Source organism: Falco peregrinus, chromosome 1 (genome assembly GCF_023634155.1).
Source record: "Falco peregrinus isolate bFalPer1 chromosome 1, bFalPer1.pri, whole genome shotgun sequence".
In the NCBI taxonomy this organism is placed as follows: Eukaryota; Metazoa; Chordata; class Aves; order Falconiformes; family Falconidae; genus Falco; species Falco peregrinus.
The window spans coordinates 77,966,580-77,987,765 of NC_073721.1; the positions used below are offsets into that span (position 1 = coordinate 77,966,580).

The 21,186-nt window shown below is 43.4% G+C and overlaps 1 protein-coding gene and 1 long non-coding RNA gene across 8 annotated transcripts in view; one reads left to right on the forward strand and one right to left on the reverse strand.

The window, feature by feature from the left end:
* The window catches only part of RAD51B (RAD51 paralog B), a 428,405-nt gene that overhangs the window by 360,503 nt on the left and 46,716 nt on the right, over positions 1-21,186 (forward strand). The gene's annotated exons all lie outside the window — the stretch shown is intronic.
* Positions 10,209-21,186, reverse strand: part of LOC129783687 (uncharacterized) — a 28,742-nt gene continuing 17,764 nt past the window's right edge. The window contains exon 3 of the long non-coding RNA XR_008745487.1: positions 10,209-16,666. This is a non-coding gene — a long non-coding RNA (uncharacterized LOC129783687). The remainder of the gene's footprint in view (positions 16,667-21,186) is intronic.

The following is a 21,186-nucleotide window of genomic DNA, read 5'->3' on the forward strand; positions in this document are numbered from 1 at the left end:
TCCAAAGCAATACTAATTTTCAGGAAAATTAACTTTCTGCTCTATTTCTTTTGTGAGCTGGTGCTGGTATCCTCATAAGAGCTGCCCACCAGGCAAGTGACTGTTTTGGTAATGATCAAGTAGTTCCTATAAAGGGTATGTAATATTCCTAGCTTATAAAGCAATTTGGACTAGCAAAAGGCACAGAACAAATCTTTAGTTTTTATTTATCAACAATTAGTAGTGCCTCGCACCAGTGCAGTATTTTTTTAATTGGAAGGATCCCAAGTTAAGATCTGTATTTACACTGAGATTCGCTAGCACCAATGTATTTTGACCCTTTATCCACTATTGAAATGCAGCTGTGGTACAACATGGCAGCTGTTCAGGGCAGGAAGCAAGAAAAATGTTGTGTCTGATCAAAATTGCAGTGGGAATTGATTGGCAGAACATATTTACCCTGAAGATGGGGCCGTGCCGCCAAACACAGTGGGTAATCCTGACTGGGGCTTTGGCACGCTACTTTAATACAAATGCAAAGAAATATTCATTTTGACACTTGGTTGATGCACCAGGATTAAATTTCTCTGCAGTCTTTCATAAACTGCCTCAAATGTGTGTTGGCCATGGCCTCTTCTCACTCTGGACAGCACTCTGTTCCCCCTCAGAATATTGCCTGGGAGAAGACTGAGCCCTGTCCCACCACTAACCCCCTTCCTGCAGCATCTGCTCCTGAGAATTGCAACAGCCTAGCTAGCTGTGAGATGGGCTGGGAAAAATGACAACTCCGGCTCTGTGCCATTGCTGATTTTCATAATGCTTACTTAAGTACAAAGCCTACAAAACATCAGCAGAGTTGTGAGGCCAGATAAAATCTGGTTCCTGGGATGGAGCTGTGCAATGCACAGAGTGCTCTACGGGGCTGATGAGAAGCAGCTTCCCAGGAGGTTTCCAGCCCTGGGGATTTCAGGGGAACTGTGGTCCCAGGTGCTGCTGCTGGGGCTGCCCTGTAGCAGCTTGCACATAAATATTAGTATCAGCTGTGACTTGCTGTGCATCCACTTCCAAAGAGGCTGCAGCAACCCCCACCCAAAGTCTCTCACAACACAAGGAGCATGTCATTCAAAACAGAAAATAGCTGTAGTTCAGCACAGGGTTAGTGGGAAAGGATCATACAGGGTGTTATGGAAGCCCTCCTGGCATCCTGCTCTCCTGAAAGCTGGCTGGGGAAGGGGCTGGGGGCTGCTGAAGGCAATGACCATTCTTGAAGCCTAACAAGGGGCCACATTGTTCCTGGGGCTATCACTTGGTTTCTGATTCACCCATAGCCAACGCACCATGATCAGATCACAGCTGGCCCAAGGATACACTTTCCAGTGCATTTAGCGCTTGGAACAGCCCCAGGTTTCAGGACCACATGGTGAGAAGGAGAGGACAGCTGTGAGACAGAGAAGGGAGCTGATTTTTGCCTTCCCTCAAGATGAGCTTTTCTTTCATAGTTTGGTTGTGTTAGCAGCATTCCAGGTTGTAAAATTAATTTGGAGCCTATCTAGATCTGGGTGAAGGGCAGCCAGAGGGAGAGTGGAACAGGCAGTGGGTGCTTGCATGGCTGCATGCCTCTCGCTGGTCAGCTGTTCAACTGCTCGTGACAGATCACAGATGGATCCCAAGCACTCAGCCTGTGTTTCTTTCAGCTCAAAGCTTTAAGATAGCTTTGTTTGTGTCTAACCTGGGCACTATGTAGCTGCTACGTCCCAGTGGGGTGTATCTGGCAGTAGCTGAGCTTCTTCGTAAGTAAGCAGTGGCTGGCTTCATGGCAGGAAGGGGGAATGCCCTGAGAGTGACTGGGGACTGAGCTGGACTTCAGTTCCAGGCGGACCTTTTCCTTTATCTTTGCAGCACAGTGCTTCTGAGTGATTCCTGACTTTTTTGTTCCAGTTTCCTGTTAGACAATAACATACCGTTGCTCGCCTCCTATCCTAAGCTTCCCTGTTTTGGAAACGGTTTTGCTGTTTCACCTAGGAGTGGCTGCAATTCAGGGATGAATGAAGTGGTGCCTCCCTGTTTGCAGGTCCCTAAAGCAAATCTGGAATCTCCTTGTCATCCAAGTCCTTCACTTCCCAGCAGGAATTTTCGTCTCTCCTTCCCTTTCTTCCAGAGCTGATCGGAGAAAGGCAGCTGCAAGCGGCATGTGCTGCCATCCGCTTCTCTGCACCGCTGCAGACAGAACATGAGTAATAAACTACAGCTTGTCAGGGAAATCTGCAGTTCCCTACCTACGGCCTATACTTTGTAGGCCTATAAAGTACTTTTAGATTGCTTGAGAAAGTCAATCTGTTAATCAACAAAGGTAATAAGCCCACTTTTTTCTTTCCCCTTACAGGGCCCCAGTTCTATAAGGAGTCATAGAAGTTAAACATTGAAAAAGACCTGCAGTGTAATTGAGTCCATCTCCTAGTAGTGTGGGGGTGTTTTCTATTACAGATTTTTATTGTTATGTCAGCCTGGTTTTAAACAATCTCTGCTGCATGATTTATGCATTCTCTTGAAATATCATGCTCAGCCCAACACATCTCAACATCTCCAAGATTTTCCTGATACAATTATTTAACCGGTTCCTCTAAAAATGGATCTGATTTCTCTCAGTTAAACCTTTCCTGTTCTGCAACATGGTTCATTCTACTGAAAAAACAATTCCCTTTCACTTTAAAGGTGCTAGTGGGACAGCCAGTCTGCTGTTTGGCCCAGCTGCACTCGGATCTCATTTCTCAACCCTACCCTTCCCCTTCTTTGAGGAGGAGGGGCAGTCTTCATATTTTCCCTTTAAGCTGAGCTGTGAAAAATAACTGTTTGCCAAAATCTTTCACCTTGGCCCTATACCCTCACAGATGTTTTCTACAGCATAAACAAAGCAGCAAAGAATGTCGGGGCACAGGGGGAGGGGGTAGAGATCAGTCTGGAGAATTACAGCTCCAGCCGCTCGGCTGTAGTCTGCCTTTCAGAAATGCACAAGAGCTGCTCCCAGTGCTCAAGGAGCAGAGCCAGCTGTAAAATCATCTGCAGCTTGATATAACATGAGCGTTCAGCCATGCGGTCTAAGCATATGTAATGAACACGTCACTGTAGCATGTATGCAAATTAAGAATAGTGATAAATCTGGCTGGTAAGACCAAGTCCTCAGCTGTTCTTCAGCCATCTTTCTGATCAAAGAGAGATGGTGCCAGCCGTTGCATTTGGGAGAGTAGGAGGAATTGCAGGAAGAATTGTGTAGTACGTTATGCCCTTCAAATGGCAAAATCTGGCTTCACACCCCAGGGCTGAAGTTGTAAAGAGTTTTGTCATGGGCTTTGCCAGCTCTATTGACTACAGTTGTGTCAACAAATCGGAGTATAGGTCTGGAGTTCCACAACCTCATGGCATAACAGAGTTTGCTGAAGGAAGTGAAACAACCTGAATTTTGCTGAGGCACAGTGTCACTTTGTCTATTGTGCTACATTGCGGACCAAATAAAACATCCATATGCCTGTGAGGTAGATTCCAGCTGCTGATTTTGAATGGAAACTATTTGGAGGAAAGGAAGGCGGGAACCGTTGGGACTGACAACTTATGTGAAAAGAAGGAGATGCTCTTCCTAAAGCAGGTATTTCTAACTCTTGCTGCTGATGGAACGCAAATAATAGCCGTGAGTCCAGTAAGGTCCTGATGAGATTCTGACAGCAGGAGGTGGTGGCAGTGATGTGGTTGTTCACCTAAGCCTCTGTGTTGTTTCAGAATACTGCTTTGGGCCAGTGGAAAAGTTTTTACTGTAAACAAAGTCAGTTCTTGTTTAGGAGCCTTGAAAGGAAATTCATAACGACCACTGTAAACCACCTGGTACAGATGAAAGGGGTCAGGAATCTGGGCAATACTTAAGCAATTTGAGGCTTGGGAGCAAACCTCAAAATCTCTCCTATCGTCACATACAAATCACAAAGAACATTGGTCACATATGAATATATCACGGAGAATCCGTTTGTGAGCCTTCCTGCATATGCTGGTGGGTTGAGAGGCACCAAAACAAAGGGGACTATGGTTGGAAAGATTTGCATATTAAGGAAAAGAATGTGGAATGTATGTATTATGTGTAGTAAGAGTGTGGAACTAATGGCTTATGACAGGGATACAACTATGGAATTAATGTGATTTGGCAGCTAGGCATTAATATGGAATGGACAATTCTGGAGGAACCAGAACAGGAGCGCACAAGACTGTAGCTGGAGCTACGCCCTTGCATAGGAGCTGTATCAAGAGAAGGTTTCTTACATATATGCAAGACTGGACAGAGATTATCCTGGTGTCATTATTAGGAAGCAGATAAAGATCTTTCTTTGTATTTGTAGGGTGTGAGAAGCTTTTAGTCTCTGTTGACTTGACATGAAGAATCCTTTTGAGCATATATCCTGCTATTTTGTGTGATTATGATTTAACTGCCATCATAGTTTCATTGTTTAGGGTTCTGTTAAATATATTTAGAATTCTCTATGGAGAAAACAGATGAATATATTTATGGCTATCAAACATATGTTGTTTAGAGATAGATATAATGATTGTGTATAGCGGAGCACAAGATCTACTGCCCTAAATAATCTCAAACTTTCTTGCCAGCTAAGAGCATGATGAAGTTGCCTCGTGCTTCTTGAGTGTCCCAGGAAGTGTTGATAGTCCTGGTAGTAGGGTTGTGTCAGCAAAAAGTTCCTGAGAAACAGCCCCCGTTAAAAGCATTACAGCATTTTCCAAAATTGTCTCATTCTTCAAATATTTTTCTGTGCCTATGTAAAGTATCATGTTAAGATTCAGACTCTCACCAAAGCATTCTCAGCTGCTCAATATTTGTTCAAGCCAGTAAACAAGAGAACATAATCGCTGAAATGTTATTTGTAGTCATTTGGAAGTCCATATCAGTACATGTCATGCTGTCGTATACTGTGGTTAGGGCTCTGTTCAAGGAAAAGATTTTCTATATCACATTGGTAGCTCCAAGTGATACGCTGTGGTCATTAGATTGAGCTCCATTTGTTCACTGTGAGTTGAGCCACAGTACTCGCAGTTTTCAGAGAAAATTTGTTCAGAGACATGTTCACATCTCATCTTGGCTTTGTTAATGGAGGGAGTTCTCACCTGGGACCAGCACTCTCTTGGCTTTCCCTATGACTAACTGGTACATGAACTTCTCAGGCCCTGTCAAATCTGCTTGACATCTCTGTGCTGAAAGAGGGGAGTATGTTGGCGTTATGAGAGGGATTAAAGGAATGGCAGAGATGAGGGTGCTGCAGCAAACTGGCTTTGAATGGGTGGGGAGAAACGTGTGCCAGGAACAAACAAGCAAAGAGCTGTGGATGAATGAAGCGTGGCAGAACTGTGCAAAGGATGTTTTTGTAGAAAGGATTTTGTCTGTTCTGTGCCTATTTCTACTATGTCTGTCAGTCTGAATAGAGGCGTCCCCACTGAATATCAGCTTTTGCATGACTCCAGCATGTTCCTGCAGCCAGTCCAGTCTGGAATCTGTCTCTCTATGTGGTGGCAAGAATACAGTCTCTTCTGGTCCCTTTAATGTGGGAAGCAGCTAGATATAATTGTCTTAAAACCAGGAAACAAGAAGTTAAGGTATATGCCAGCCTGTAACTCAGCCATAAGCCTCTTTGAGCAATGCCTCAGCATGCCAGTAGCACACACTGACACTATTGCTCTCACCGCTGCTACAAAAGAGTGTCACAAGAGCACTGCAGGAGGCTAACACCTTTTCTTTTGCTGAACCCTTGGCTGCATAAGGGAATTGAGCAGCATCACTGTTGCATAAGTACTGCTACCTCATAAGCAGAATTTCACAGTATCTCTGCCATTCAGTTTCCATTCAAGAGGAGGTGTTACATGTAGGTGTAGGAGGTCTACACTCAGACACTTAGCTTGCTCTGCATAAACCATTCCAACCATCCCAGGCTTGGTAGATGTTACCAGCCATGGCCTCTTGCCCTACAGAGTCATTCCAAAACATGGCTTGTCAGCTCAGCTCTGGGATCTGAGACACACATAGCATCATAGAAACATTGGTTAGAATGGACCTCTGGAGGTCTGTAGTCCAACATCCTGCTCAGAGCACTGCTGTTGCCAGCACTTAACAGGTCAGTTGTGACTTTGTCCAGCCAAGTCATGAAAACATCCAAGGATGGAGATTGCACCACCTCTCTGGGTAACCTGTTTCAGTACTGTACTACTCTCCCAGTGAAAAGTTTTTTTTCTGATGTTTAATGCTAACCTTAATATGAGGTCCCACACACTTATACCAACATATCTGAAACACCCAAAGGTGGAATCACAGAATCACAGGTCATCACACAATTGTCACGGTTGGAAGGGACCTCTGGAGATCAGTCCAACCCACCACTAAAGCAGGTTCACCTAGATCGAGTTGCACATGATGGAGCGAGACATACCTGATCCTCTGAAGTTCACATCCATCTCTCACCATCACTGCTTTGCCATGTTGCTTCTGGTTTTGCTTCCAACAGTCATTGCAGTTACATGTCACATGGCAAATGGAGCGCTGGCACAGGCAACTAAAAGCTGGAGCTGAAAGCTGATGAGCACTATCCAGATAGTAGTTTGTTCCCTTGGACATTTTTTGCATCTACTAATTGTAGAGTCACATTATCTAAAAGACCCACTACAGAACCAAGGATGACCTGTGTAATACTGACCACAGCCTATTCTCTGGTCACTCTGCCTTAAGCATAATGCCTTATACTTGGCCAAGGGAATTCCGATGAAGCTGTGATTTTAAGATGTCAAGAAATGGAGAATATGAGAGTACTTTGGCATTTCATTACTTTAACTTGGCAGCAGCCTTTCTGAGGAGCCAGATGCAGTATTGGGATAGGACAGAACTCATATTGCTTGTGGCTGCTGTGAACCTTCGCTTGTAATTTTATGGCTTTGGGGGAAAGGTGTTAAACTTCAGCCACTCCTCACAGTACAGAATGGCACAAAGCAGCACTGCATAGCCGTAGGGGTATACTCCTAAAGGTTTGCAGTACCATAATACAAAAGCCAGCAATGAGTCTTTTTCATTCCTCTAATTGCATGTGCAGACATTGATTAAAGTCACTCCTGTGCTGTCTTTTTGTGTGCTGAAATTTCAGAATTTTTTCCCTTGCAACTCTGGTTTCTTACTAGAGAGAAAGATTGTCTTCAGAGCTGGAAGTGGGTTTGTGTTCTTGTCACCTGTCCCACTCCACTGTTAGACACTATAAGCTGTCATTGTAAAATCTATGATGAATGAATCAGTTGTTTCCCTACTTCCTAAATAAAGAGTCCTTCCCACTTTCATTTTTCTACCAGAATGTTTTCCCTTTCTGAACTCCTAGAAATAAGATCACTTTCCTTTCACATACAAAACTTAATTCTGAAGAAACAACAAATGTCTTCAAGATGATCCCTGGTTGAATCATCAGCACCGCTTCCTGCTTCACCCTCCACCCTCCCTGGAGTTCTCTCAGTCACATACCTGACCTGAACCTAATTAATTTGTGAGAGCTAGAAAGTTTGCTGGCTCGTGGTGTGGCTGTGGGCCAAGCAGGCAGAATTCTCTGTGCCTGGTACTGTAATTGTGAAATCTTGCTTGATGGACAGGAGGTTATTCTGTTTGGGAAAATTTTTTTTAAGCAAATGTCCTGGAAATCTGCAGCAGCACAATTTGGAGTTCAGAGAGTTGACTCCTTAGAGACTGTGGTGCCAGGAAGATCCCCATCTCCTTAATGCTGTGGAGAGCCAAAGAGGGTCAAGAGCACTTTCATTTCAAAGAATATTTAAAAAAAAAACTATAACACATTTTGTCCTGCTTTTACAAAAGTCATTATTTTGTAAGGTCTGTTCATGACTCTTGTCACATAGCAGAGCCTTTATTAGGTCTTCAATAGTCGTGCCTATATTGCTAGAACAATAGGGCTTTTACTATGCTTCTCTTCCCTAAAATAAGGGGCTGGTTTTGAATTATGAGCTCTTATAAACAGCCCTGCTGAACAGTCCTGTTGACTTTGTCAAGGCTGCTGGTGTTCATAAGGATTATGGCATTGAGTGCTGCTCCTTGTATGGCCCTAGGAATCAAGCGTGGTAAGGAAGAATCCTCCTGCCATCATAGGAGGTATGGAATGGGCCACCAGTCTTTCCCATGCCATTATACTGTTTTGCACAGCAGAGGAACAAAGAGCAGCCTGGTGATGTAGGCCACCATTCATTTGTATCTTGCTTAACTATGTATTTTTCCTTCTCTCTACTAATGGCCCTGTAGATTTTTCAAGGGACGTACTACTCAACAGTAAGTATGTCCACTTGTTTGCGTGCATATTGTGGTGATGTAATCTTCTCTCCCTCCTGAATCATCGGTTTCAGTATCATTCTACATTTCTGTTGGGGCAGTGCGGCACTCTGAAAGCAAGGTCCTGGCCAGCATGTAAGAGCAGGCATTGTGTGGGCAGGGTCTATGCAGCATCCATGGTGTAACTCTGCCAGTTCATCTCAGACCTAGCTAGACTTGGTCGTACAGCCTGGGGTTCTCAGCTCTGCTATTAATGTATCCTGGTCCCAGCTTACAGTATACTTTTTATTCCAGTCCTTATGTTCTATCAAGCTGATACCCAGTCCACAGTCTTCTGAATCTACTGGTTTCTGCTTGTTCCTAGTCCTAAAGATCTTCCAGAATCTCCATCCAGTTCACTCTGTCAGACTGTTAAATCTTTTATCAGTCAGCCCCTTATCTGAGGCTCCAAAAATAGCCCATGAATTTTACAATGACTTGGACTGACTACTGGTCTGAAAGTTCTGCTTTGGAAATTGAATCTTTAAAGAACTGAAGCTGAAAGCAGCTGTTTGAAAGTTGTGCCCATATGTTTTTAACAGACATGGCCCACAGATAGCTGTAGTTAAGAGTACAGTTCCACATCCATTCCAGCCAATCTGAATCAGGGCTGCTATTGCCCAGCTATGCTTCTGTGTTTCCTCAACAGAAACAATAGTTTGTATCTGACCCTGCAACAGTATAGTTCAGGGAGCTAAACTGGCTGAAAATTAACACTACAAAAAACTAGTTTTCACCATCCTCTGGACCAATTTATTGCTAGGCTAGATGAGCACCAGTGCAGGTACAAGGAAGGAGATGGGGGATTGTGATCAGGGGCTATAGGAGGCAGAGCTGATGTAGCCACGGTTTAGGTCAGATTATACTGTTGCGGAATCACAGCCTTTCTCACTTGTTTTTTACTCGTGTCTGTTCTCAATGTAAGAAGCATTAAAAGTGCATCAAGGTTTGGTTGTAGGACAGTAAACAGATAGTCAGATTATTTGATTTTTTGATAAGTAATCTCAAACACAACCAGAATTAGAAATTATACTCATGAGGCGCATGTGTGCCATGATTGAATTTTCAAGATTAAGGGTTCAATGCTAATCCAAGTCTTAAATCCAGCCTACTAATAAAATAAAAATCTAGAATAAATCAGCATAATTCCTAGGGAGCCAGCGAGAATTATTTCCACTACTGAGCTGAATGTAGTCTTGAGGGTTTTCTGGACTTTAGGAAAGCTGGCAAATAATTTTGCTTATACTTGATTAAATCCTATTTCTGTTTTCAGCGTAAGAAAGTGTTAATAACTAACATTAAAACCACTATATCAGTAATTTTCATCCCATCGTCCATGGATCCATCAGGGTCCACTGACTTCTAAGCAGTCTGCAAAAGATAAATGAAAACAGCAAAACCACTGTCAGGAGACTTAAATTCACAACACAGTGGTCAGGCACTCCTTTGGAAAATGGCCCCTGTTCCAGGTAATTTCTGCCAATGAGTAGAGACCTGAACAGCAGGGAAGAAATGCTCAGGTGCAGATCACTATCGTGTGTCCAACCTCAGGCTGTAGGGATGTATGGGAATCAGTCCCATCTGATAGCAATTTAGGCACCATTATAAATGAGTTGTTTCTGTCAAGGTCCTTGAGAATGGATGGCTGCATCACAAAAACGAGCTTTACATTTTGGATTAAATGGATTGATGATGGCAATCCCAACAGCAAAAAGAGTAAGAGGAGAACTGTAATGGGAGCTCAGCAAGCCTCTCAGCTCTGGAATTGATCCATTGCTTGTGAGAGTGGTAGGAGAAGTTTGAACTGGTCTTGAGCTTTCTCTATAAAGAATATTCAACTTCAACATTTAGTTTTATTTAAAAATGAAAGCTGCAAAAGTTAGTTGCTTTAGAAGATCTCCAGTTATAGAAATGTGCTCCTACCTTTTCTCCTATCTTTGGAAATTCTTGTTTATCCAGCATAGAAAATTCATGGACAAATTCTGCCTTCAAGATCTATAAGCCTGATCAGTGTTTTAAAACCCCTGGAAGCAACGGCTTTGTTTATCTCCAGAAGTCCAAGAATAAGCTGATTTTGCTATTTTTAATCTATCTGGAAATATGCAAAGAAGAGAGCTTAATTGCAAACAGACCAAACCTTATATAGGAAATGGGTACGTCCCTTGGGGGCACCTAAAAAGTGAATGTCTGAAATTAAATTCATATACTCTTCTCCCTCGCTCCCTGAAGCACGTACTCTTGGATTGAAAGGGAAGGCTGTGGGCTAGCATCATATCCCAGTAGTTTCTATCCATTATAACACTCTGGCTATCTTAATATTCAATTAACAGATGTTTCCCAGCATGTATGAGCTCGAGGTGACTAGTTGTATGTGTTTGTAATGAAACCCATTAAAGAGAACAGAATAAAATTAGAAAAATAATGGCTCCATTGCTAGGATCTTAATTTGGCTACCAGAGAAAAATAAAGCAGGAGTACTGTGATTCCCAAATTTCACCCACACTTTTCTCAAGAGAGTGCTACCACACCCAGCCAACAATGGTGAAACCTCATATCATGAAAGCAGTTCCCATCACCTGCACAGTGATTCTGAAATCAGGATTGTCTTTTTCTCCATTTCCAAATATTACACTCTGTAATCGGTAACATATAAGGTCCTAAGGTGGACCGGGTGCATTTAGCTTAACTAAAAATCTCCCCACCCATGGAAAAAAGGAAACGGCATTGGTTTTTTATAGGCACAATAACAGACTGTGACTGCCAGTGCCATTTTGGTGTTAGCTCTTCCACTAGTTATTGCATGACCATTGAGCACATCACACGATATTCTCTGTATGTGCCCTGTGCTGTATCATGGACCTTGGATAGAGCACTGGCCCGAAACTGTGTTCCTGCAAGTCTGGAAGCAAGCACATACCAAAGCTCCTCAGGCATCTGCACTGATGCACGTCTATCAGTCAAGCATGTTTTGCTGTGCTGCCGCAAATGGCAGTGGCACGGCTGGGGTCCCTCAGTTAGCCCACAGTCTTGCAGCTGCAGCCCCTGCCCCGCTTCATCAGGCAATGCTGCGTGCCAGGAGCAAATTGCTGCTAACTTCCATGCTAACTCCCTGGCCACCTGAAGAGTGTGCCACGCAGCTCATGTGCGGTGCCTGCTTGCCTTCAGTGCAAAAATATTCGCCATGCCCCACGCTATCAGTAGCCACTGCCATGTCCTCTGGGCCACAGTGTCTCTTGGATCTGAATTCTAGCCTCCATGTTCGGTGATCTAATAGCCAAAATGGTCTGGGTAACATCCTAAATGCTGAGTGGCCTGCCGGCAAGAGTGCACACAGGGGACCCAAGAGCTGTAGATTTATTGCTTGTAAACCAAAAAGTATATTAAAAAAAGAAGAGATAAAAATAGATGGGGAGCTTGGGGACCGGAAAGGCAGCCGGTAGAGATTAGATGCACTGCTGGTTGACTCATCCAGCTTGTTTTATTGTAGCACAGTTCCAATAACGGCTGTATTATTTCAGCTTTTGTGCAGTGAGCAGACATTTGTTTTACATCGAAACTTTTTCACATAAATGTGCTCCATTTTTCATTTCTTCTAGCATTTCCCAGAGTTTCTACTGGCAGTTACGAATGGGAGAGGTGGTGGCTCCAGAAGAATATTAGCCAACTTCTCAGCTGGTATAAATCAGCAACACCCCCTGGTATTTAATAGGGCCATGCAGCTTTATACCACTTGAATCTGCACCAACTGTTTTCTTTTAAAACGTGTCCCACCTTATAAAGAGCTGTGTTTTCTTCAGTGGTGGATTCTGAAATTAATGAGAAGTATTGGACTGACTGCCTCACAGAGCGTGTGCAGTGCACGTCTTGGCAGGATCTGCTTCCTAACGTGTGGCAGTGTTCAGTCCGAGGGACAACTTTGCAGGGGCCGCCAAAGAACAACAGCCGGTTGTGTCCTGTCTGCTGGACCGTGGCTGTGACCTGCCGCCTTGCAGAAGGCCTGCACACAGGCCATGCGCTGCCTGCTAGCTCAGTCTGTCAGTGCTTTTAGCCCCTTCTTCACTGCAATCCATTAAAACCCTTCTGTGCCTGCGTGGAAGTGGCTGTGAAGGCCAGTTATAGTGAAAATGTGTGGAATGCGTGTCAGGCTTTGTTAGCTGTTCACAGCTTGCTTCACGGCTTGGAAAGTGCTGCCCTGGCAACTTGGGCTCCATTCAGAGTCAGAGGAGTTCTGTGGAGACAGAAATAACCACAGAGACGGAGGAGAAGTATTTACCTGAAATGAGATCAGGTGGATCTACATGTGCGGTGGAGGCTGTGCATTTGTTACAGGGTGGTGGTGTGTTGTGGCTCCTACAGTGTGTACAGACTGAAGGAACACTTGAATAGGTCATTTAAAGGTGATTTCATGAGGCAGAACCTGGTGATCAGGGGGTCACTTTCCACCCGTGTTCCTGTGCATCTTATTATCAGCTCTTGAGCAAGCCAGCCTGCGCCGTGGACTAGAGAGTTGTAGATTTTTAATGGGATTTTGCTGTGGTTTTAGTTGAGATGTTTATTTGCATGTTGCCTTCATCAGTTTCTCTACACAAATTACACAGAGTAAGTGCTATGACTAGGTAGCTGTGCTAACCAGAAAAAATGCTTTTCTCTCTTCCATTTTTTTCTTAGCAGTGTGGAATTGGGAGGGAGAATCTGCCAAAATGTGACTTTGTTTCATCAGAACCTGCTCCCTTATAGTGGAAGCCATATGATAAAAGGCTTTTTCATGGTCAGCTTGTGAGTGCTGTGTGTAGCTTGAACATACACAGATCCTATAAAAAAATCCAGTTGAACCCCCTATTTTGAGACTTAGGCAGCTGTATAACCAAAAAGAAGGTCTAAGTTGATCCACAATCAATTTCTATAAGTGCGTATGAATAAAGTTGCATTGTAAGTATGTGAGGTATCATCGATTATTTTCTACAACACAAAAAAAGGCGCTTTTTTTTTTCATAAACTTTTCAAGCTCATGAATTTGTGATAGCAGTCACAGGAATAAATGGTGAGGTAACAGCAGTGTTTTGTAGGATTAAGATAAATTTGGGTCTGAAATAAATTAAGACCTCCATAAGAGGTAAAGTTAGAAAATAAGTGTGTGGGAAAATTGGAGTGAGTGAGAAGGCAGCAGGGAAAAGGAAGCCACAGTACAAATTAAAGATTGCAAGTAACAGGGCTGGGTGCCAAAAGCCTCAGAAAAGAAAAGAAAAAAAAAATCCTTGATTAGCTAAACTGTTTGCTTTACTATATAAAACCTGACCTCCTTGAGGAGCCCTCAGCCCTGGCCTCCTGGGAGTCTGAGTACGTGCGGACGAGCTGCTGCCCTGCTGATGGCAACACAAATGCTCCAGCACCAGTCTTCTGCCCTGTGAATTTCCAGGTGCAAATGCTTCATCTGGCAGGAGCTCTGCCCTCATCAAGCCAACACTGCCTTAATGTTTTATCCAGCCTGGTAATATATATTTTTCTTCTTTTCCAAACTGCTGCAATAATCCCAGTTCCATTGGGATTATTGAGCATGTGTTGAAGGGAACCACTGCCTCTGAGCAGCTATAATGGTTAGGCCAAGCATGACTTTTGAGGGGACAGATGAAGGACAGAGGAGGCATGACAAGCCCATGCCTCCAGCCAAGCTCGGACCCCAGCTCTGACTACAGCAGCCAGTGGGGCTCCCCAGCTGCCCACAGCCCTCCTGTGTACAGAGCACTGTCTGATGTAGGTTGCCCTCATCATAAGTCCCCGATCCCCAAGGAAGATCCCCATGCACCTGCCTCAAGGCTTCTGCTCTGCACAGGAGATGCACAGAGATCCTTACAGAAAACCCCCAACTAGACCTGACACTTGCTATCTTGGTGCAAATGATCATTAATATCATCATTTGCGTTACTTGCTGTTCTTGATATTGATATTGATACTAATATTATTGTCTTTCTTCCCCTGATCCATTCACCATACCATCACCAAGTTGAATCATTGCTGCAGAGGGGGAAATTCAAGAGCTACAGGGAATGTGCTTGAGCACCTAACGCTTGTGTGGGTGTGTGTGTTCCATGCCTGCTGATGCTTTCTGAATGTGAGTTGTTCTGTCCTAGACACAACGTGAAAAAGGAGCTATCACAGACAACTGCTCTGAGAGTACAGACAGGGAGAGTTATATATGGAAACCTTTTGTCAGTGGTTCCTTCACTTTTACTCACAAAATTGTTACTTGCTGTCTAAACACTCATCTTCCTGCACTTTGTAACTGCAAAAAGCCATAAGGGACCTTACCTCATGAAACTACCTTGTACAATTTAATAAAGTAATGTAAAGACTGCAAGAGAAGAGCTCTTTTTTTAACAGCAGAGGATGGAAGAATTGCAGGGCTACTTTGTAATCATAGAATCATTTAGGTTGGAAAAGACTTTTGAGATCATCAAGTCCAACCATTAACTAAGGACTGCCAAGTCCATCACTAAACCATGACCCTAAGCCCCACATCTACATTTTTTTTAAATACCTCCAGGGACGGTGATTCCACCACCTTAACAGAACAAGACTGAAACAACTGATATTTAACATTTGTAAAAGCTTCTAGAAATGAACTTTTCTAAACCCCTCTATTATAAGAGAGTATTATAAAATGGGGAAACAAAGATGTTCCTGTATTCAGAAGGCCTCTTGAAGGCACGTAGACATAGAGATCAGTTCCTGGAGCAGAAATCTGTATCCAGGCTTGGGACTATACCTCACTATCAAGAGCTTAGAAGTTATGCTTTTTCTTGTAAAACTGCAGTCACATGAGCATCTAGTTGCAGGTTTTTTCTATAAACCAAAGCTTCTCATCTATGCAAAATCATTTACTGTGGCAGAGAATGCTCTTTCTGGCCTTCAAAATGCATGGGGCTGCAGGAGCTGCAAAACATGCATGTATTAAACTGGTCTCCCCTTCCTTGTTTGAGTGTATTAAGAAAGATGAGGAAGGTCAGATAGACGCAGTTTGTAAGGGCCTTGTGTGCAAAGTTATGGATGTGTGAAATTTGCTGTGCTTAAAGGTGTATTCCAGCATCCTCTTGGAGGAAGGAAACAAAGAGTTCAAGCCCAAGTGAAATCAAATCCCTCAAGCAAGCTTAACTAAGGAATGTGAGAGCACAATACAACAGCAGAGGGATGTCACTAAAAAAGGAAGCGACAATATCAACTAGTTTCTGTTCATACTGCACAGTTCATCCAAGAATCTTTGAAGCCTTCAGTAATGCTGATGAACTCTCAATACATCCCTTTGGATGTGCTTCTGTAGGCATGTCCCAGAATGTGAAACTGTTGATATACAGGTTGGTTGTTTCTGCTGATGAGGTGAGCTGTTGTGGAGTCAGGAGAGCATCAGAGTAGAAAGTGAAGGCAGCTGGGAGCTCAAATGGAAGATGACCGTCATGCAACAGAACACAATGCCAGGACATGCTACTAATGGGTGAAGTACACCCAATATTCAAAAACATGTTAATGCCATCAAATTACTGGTAGCCATTTGTTAACAGAGAAATGGAACATGAACAGCTTTTGAGCATGAGCAGGCTGCATACACAGCAACAATTTCCTTCACAAGTTTTTTTTTATTCTGTTGGCTTTTTTGAATGTAGTGGACTGCTGTTCCAGCACAGTGAAGACATTTAGAATTGCAGTGTGATTGGTGTAGCAAAACCAGGAAAACAATAACATGAAACGAGAGTTTGTCACAGAAGTAGAGTGAATTGTAACTGATTCTGTATAGGGTGTTCATCCCAAAATGCTTGAGAAGTTTGTTTATAAATGGATTACTTCCCTGTGGTTCAAATGCAGCCACCTTTGAGCTGAAATGTAGTTGTCTTCATTGCACATCCAGTGCTTAAGCTGCTTGTGAAAGATTTTCTTTGTTATGCATCTGGTTTCATCCATCTCTGTTCATAATAAAATGAGAACTTTGCAGCACCTTGTTCATATTCTCAGACTGGAAAGGGCAGTTGTTAATGCCAGCGATCCTAAAGTCACCGAGTTTTCCAAGGCCAAATTCAGAGAAGTTGTGCAATTGCAGATAGTTACAACCAGCATTACATAAACTGTGCTCGGTGAATCCCGAGTACCAGGCAGTGTTTACATCTGTGGAACTGGAACATTACAGCCATAGTAGTCAGGGCAGCAGGTTATGATATTCTCAGTTTTTGCATCTTGACTCTGGTTCTTTAGTCTTCTTCAGGACCCCCATGATTCTGATGACACCCTTGAAGATGGCAGGGAATTGAAAGACTGCAAGAATGAAATGAAGTTAATTTAATTTTATTTTTTTGTCAAGCAAAATATCAGTAGTTGACTTACTTCCTTCATGGGTTCCATGTTGATGTAACAGACCTAAAACCATATCACAGCCTAATTCCACACTTTTTGTGAATACATTTTGGTACTGTTTCGTACCAACTTGTTTATTAGGAGTAATGGAACTAGAATGGTAGAACTGAATCTATATTTACTATATAAGGTGTATCTACCTTACACTTATTCCTGCCACTTTGTCAGATCTTACCTTAGCAGGTACAGGGTGTGTAGTAATTTTAAGCTTCATGTAACCTGCCACCTGTTTAGTTGTACTACATTATAGCAAGCTTACCTCAGGGAAGCAGAAATAACAGTCAAGAGAGGTTATTTAATTTTTCCTAGCCAGGATGCACTATTTGTACTTCACCTGAAGTCAGCAACAAGGCTGAGAATATTCTCAGTGATAGGCTCTTATACTTTCCACTGGGTCTTATCCCCATCATCAGCAAAATTTCTAAGCAAATCATCACATACAAAATCTAGCTCTGGACTTTGCATCATTGCTTTTTCATCAAATGCTCTAGGGATTAAGTTTGAACCCGCCAAATCCCTCCCAGTCTGCAAATCATAAATTCATAACTGAAAAAAAAAATCCTTGTTTCATGAGGAGAGGGGGCTTTGCCAGGCCATTTTGGCAATTGCAATAAGTGGGTTATGGTCAGTTTTCTAACACAGGCTTCTCATTAAAAAAAAAGACAGGAAACTTTTACATTCATGGATAAGTGCCAAATCCTTCCTCTCTCTCTGAATGCACTGACACTCAGCTTTTGTTAGCATCCATTGCACAGAAATTACTGACCTTCAGTTTTGACCATATAGCTGCAAGAGGATTAGGCTAGTTCTCTTCTGGGGACAACTGTCTCATGTGTAGTGTTAAGATACCTCAAGGCCACATCCTCTTTAACAACCTCCTTCAGTCTCTGGAATTGTTAAGCTTTGTAGTCAAAGTCTGTCTTTTTATAGCAGTTCCCTGAGGTTGGCGGGTCACACAGCCAGGTTATACACACAAAGTTCTCATTCCAGTGAGTCCTTGTGCCCACCACTTCTGCACCCAGTCCAACTCCTCTGTAACCTTGCTCTATAGCTTACTATGATAATGTCTCTCCCCAGCATTTTGTAGCTGTTGTAAGAAATGAACATTTCTGTCTGTCTAGCCCAGCTTAGTGTTTTTTTCAGGACAGCTCTGAAGCCTTTTACTGTGTTATTCTGTTATTTTTTTCTGCTGATCTTAACATCATCTGATCTGTGTAAATGCTGAAAACTTGGTACATCATCAAACATCTGCTGTATTTTTGGAGAAACATCTCAAGTTTGGTGAAGCAATCCAAATCACCAGAAATTGTGATTCTCAATTTGCACAAAATGTGTGCTCTGTTTTTTAAGGGCTTCTGCCAGACCCTGCTGACACATGAAGCATAAGAAAATACTTGGCATCAGCCACTTCCCCAGAGATTTTTCCTCTTGTAGGTAGTGGAAAATGATCCCTCTGTACACATGTATTCAATTCTTTTAGGTCTATTCATAAGCAAAGGTTTCATCTCTTTTTTTAGAATACCCGTTCTGATGGTTCCTCTGTGCAGTTTATGGTAATGAATATATTCACCTCCTTTTTTAGCCTCTGCTACAGGGCACAGGGAACTATGCCAATGTTGTAGATTGTGGAGCAGCCCTCAAACTCTCTTTCAATGACTTGATCCCCCAGCTTTCCAAAGAGAAGGGCCTCTTGAGAAAGCTGAAGAATGGCTCCCACTTCTCTTAGATGATGATATTCGAGGCTATTGTTTACCTGTCTGGCTAAGCTTCTAACCCCCTTGCAGGAATAAACCCTGCTATTAGTTTCAGAGCATTAATACTAAACTATGAGTCCACAGTTTTACCTGTTTCCTCTGTGGTATGGCTGGTGCTGGCACTGCTGCTAGAAGCACAGAGGCTCCTGTGTCAGTGCCCACCTTCACGCCAGTAAACATCGTGTTTGCTTTATTGGGCACTTGTTCTTGAAAGCCCTTCACAGCTCAGGCACCTCCATCAGCCCACTGTGCCCCTCCACAGGGCTCAGTACGTCTGTCCTTCAGGGTATGCATCTCCTGTTGACACCTTCAAAAGGATCATAGAGTGATAGAGTGGTTTGGGTTGGAAGGGGCCTTAAAGATCATCTAGTTCCAACCCCTCTGCCATGGGCAGGGACACCTTCCACTCGACTAGGTTGCTCAAAGTCCCATCCAATGTGGCCTTGAACACTTGCAGGGATGGGGCATCCACAACTTCTCTGGACAACCTGTTCCAGTGCCTCACCACCCTCACAGTGAAGAATTTCTTCCTCATTTCTAATCTAAATCTACCCTCTTTCATCTTAAAGCCATTCTCCCTTGTCCTATCACCACATGCCCTTTTGAAAAATCCCTCTCCAGCTTTCTTGTAGGCCCCCTTTAGTTATGGTAAGGCTGCTCTAAGGTCTCCCTGGAGCCTTCTCTTCCCCAGGCTGGACAACCCCAATTCTTTCAGCCCGTCTTCATAGGAGAGGTGCTTAAGACTTCTGACCATCTTTGTGGCCCTCCTCTGGACTTGCAGCAACAGGTTCATGTCCTTTTCATGTTGGGGGCAAGCGCACATTGCCAGGACATGTTGAGCTTCTTGTCTACCAACACCCCCAAGTCTTTCTCATCAGGGCTGCTCTCAACCTGTTCTTTGCCCAGCCTGTATTTGTGCTTGGGATTGCCCTGACCCACATGTAGAACCTTGCACTTGGCCTTGTTGAACTTCATGAGGTTTGCACAGGCCCAACTGTCAAGCCTGTTGAGGTCCCTCTGGATGGCATCCCTTCCTTCCAGCATGTTGACCACACCACACAGCTTGGTATCGTTGGCAAACTTGCTGAGGGTGCACTTAATGCCACTGTCCATGTCGCTGATGAAGATGTTAAACAGTGCCGGTCCCAGTACCAACTCCTGAGGAGGCCACTCGCTGGCCTCCACTGGGACATCAGACCGTTGACCACAACTCTTTGAGTGTGACTATCCAGCCAATTCCTTATCCAGTGAATTGTCCATCCATCAAATCCATGTCTCTCCAAGTTAGAGACAAGGATGTCATGTGCGATAGTACCAAATGCTTTTGCACAAGTCCAGGTAGATGACGTTGGTTGCTCTTCCCTTATCCGCCAATGCTGTAACCCCATTGTTGAAGGCCGCCAGATTTGTCAGGCATGATTCACACTAGTGAAGCCATGGTGTCTGTCACCAATTGCCTCCTTATTTTCCATGTGCCTCAGCATAATTTCCAGGAGGATCTGCTCCATGTTCTTGCCAGGCACAGATGACAAGACCCTGCTTGTTTAGATACTCTATCCAACCGTATGCCCAACACCCCCCATTACTGAGAGGGAGCTCAGGGTTTCATTGCACTGAACTATAGGGATAAGGGCCTGCTGTGAAGCTTGGATGCATGGTTCTTACTCCTTTCCAGTTCAGGGGATGTTCAGGTCCTGGCCTACCTGCTATTACCTAGGAAGCTCAACAAAGCAGACTCACAAAGTAGGCCAAATGCGAACATTTAAAGCTCCATGGCCCCTTACTAATGGACTGTGCTGTTTCAGATCTCAATAGCTGCCATTTAACAGCCATGTCATTGTGGAGTATGGGCACACAACTGCTGTTAAAAAGAGAGAATGAGGAAAAATAATAAAAAAAAGACAAAATGCAAGAGGCTTAGGAGGCCCCGGGTTTCCTTAATGGAATTAGTCCTTCCTTTATGTATTCCAGGGTTAGATGCTGTAAATGTGATTCGCATAATCCCTCCCCTCACCAAAGCAGAAAGATCTGCTAGACACATGTTCAGACCGGAGCGGGGGAAGATATGACATGACTCAAGCCTGGAAGGCTAAAAGGAGTAGATGGGGGAGAGCTCTGTAGCCCTTGATCTTTGTAAGATTTACTGCCTTTGCCTCTTGCAAAGATCTTTTTTTTTTTTTCCTGGAAAATTGCTAGCTTCTAGCAATTTAAAAAAAAAAAATTGGCTGGGGCAGTAAACAAGATCTTTGAAGGGGGAAGGAAGCCAAAAGAAAGTCAGGTCCATTAGTCACGCAGCTGCATTTCCTGTCACAAAGGACCCCAGTTGAGTAATCACTCAAAATATGCTTGTTATTTTTCCTATTTTATTTCAACTTTCAGCCTGCCAATATCTACTGTAAGAAAAAATTAAAACAAGAAGAAAAAGTCTTTTAACCTCAGAGGGGAAAACAATGTAGAATCAGACATTGATTTACATTATTTTTCCTTTTCTTTAATTTTCATAGCCTAAAAACACTTCAGTCATATGAGAGGAATGTTGGTAGTGCAGAGTGGGTCTGAGACAGTCCCAATGTTGTCAGGGCATATAATTTCAGTAGGAGTGTAGGTGTCAAAGTTCCTAGGCAACACTTCCAGATGCTACCCTTAATTCACTGTACAACCTTGATG